This window comes from Ananas comosus, linkage group 19 (genome assembly GCF_001540865.1).
Source record: "Ananas comosus cultivar F153 linkage group 19, ASM154086v1, whole genome shotgun sequence".
Lineage (NCBI taxonomy): Eukaryota > Viridiplantae > Streptophyta > Magnoliopsida > Poales > Bromeliaceae > Ananas > Ananas comosus.
Window position 1 is genome coordinate 6,200,942 of NC_033639.1, and position 2,001 is coordinate 6,202,942.

A 2,001-nucleotide genomic window follows, 5' to 3' on the forward strand; every position below is an offset into this window, starting at 1 on the left:
TCTCGATCGACCACGGATTCACAACAAAATCCAACCTTCTTCCAATAGAAGGAAACACACACACAAATACATATAAAATATGTATTTTTGGATTTTCTCGAAATCCGTGCGTCAAACTCAAAATCCGTCAGCGCCACTAGTTCCAGAACAGCTGAACCGGTCGAAACGAGCTATAGGACTGATATGAACGGAGTCCGATACGCACCAGAAGCCCACTCTACTCCGTGGCTTTTCCGGAAAACCAGAGTTACTATTCACTTAAGTGAAAACTAATAATCGCGTAACTTCTCCGTTTTAGCTCATTTTCTCCTGAAACTTGACGAGTGCTTATGTAATTAAATTACACACATAAACATCATCAACAGAGAGTTTAGTTGCACTGTCAAAAATCTCAGTCCTTACATCATCCCCCCCTTAAAAGAAGTTTCGTCCTCGAAACTTAACCACGTACCCACCGTAAACAAACTCTGACATTGCTCCACCAATGCAGTAACACCTTTGGATACTGGTCAGTCACAATTCTAGAATTGGACAGATCAATCTCAGAAAAGGGGAGAATAGGACTGCGGTTCCACAAGAACAAGACGAGGGAAACGTACCAAACCAAAGTCTGCGGACCATAACACACCGGGATCAACACCATCCTATAACCTTGGTCCGAAAAGCCTCAACCGACTCGACCACGTCACTAAGTTCACGAGAAGAATCACGAGCCAACAACACCAAACTGGAGTCTAATTACCTAGATCGGAGCAAAAATATTTTCGACTAGCCAACAATAACAACTTGCTCACCACGAACCAAAACGAAACGTTCTCCTAAAACTCGACGGTAGAAACAGCCTCTGAGACTACAGTCTCCCACTAACCGATCACGCAACTGCCGAAGTCAAGTCCACATCCACGGGAAGCCGCCTTTGACGTTCGACAGTCTTAGGTCCCACAACCTCACCTTTCACCTGACCGAAAAGGTCGAAGGCTGACAAAACTAATTGAGCTCGAAAATTTTGTCCCCCCAAACTTAATTCGGTACCAACAGAACACCAAAAATTCTTTGCAAGTCCATTACTTGATGCACAGGTCGCAAATCACAAATACGATACAAATCTCGGTGATGCTCAACACCTGTCTCTACGAGGCCCTGTCGCTGCCGTCCTACAAGGGACCCAAGCGATCGATGTTCCGAGCAACACCAAATGTCTGTCTCCTTGAGACCCAGGCGCACCTGTCATCAAATAGCCGGACAAGCATACTAACCTAAGGTTTGCACGATAAACCAAGTCGCAAACCTTTTACGCTATCACTTATGGTGACAATAAAAGCCAACAACCAGGCTCAAGTCACTCCACATTGATTCCGAACCTCTCGACAATAGACCGAGACTACTAACCAAACAAACCTTTTAGTTGTAACAGGTACGACTAAAGAGCTAACAAGCACCCAGACTTGAACCTACATCCGAATCATCAGCAGTGACGATAAGTCAACTGCGCAAAACCTACCAAGAGAATACAAGGCCCCACTACGTGGTCAATAATGACCGATACCCAATCATCCTTACAAGACTATCTCTCTAGCTTTCACACAAAACAGTCTAGAGAACACATCGACCCAATCCATAAGTCCCAAATGGGAAGATGGTATTTCGTTCCTCTTTCGACAGTATATTGTCTGCAGCCAATATACTTATCAAAAGAAAAGCGAAATATCCGAAGATCCACTACCAACAACCAGTTGGAAGTACAACGCGATAAAGTATCAAGCCACTTGATACCTCTCTACTGAACCAGAAGCTCACAACCATTACTATCGAAACATCGACTTTACAAGTCGACATTCGAAATTAGAACGACCCTAGAACATCTCGAATCTAGACCCATTTACAACTAATCCACAACACACCAATTTGGGTGTTAGAATAACCGCATACTATGTATGCCTTAACGAAAACATGACACCAAAACTGTGTCAATTCGACTCTAGTAGGAAGAATGAACGAGTT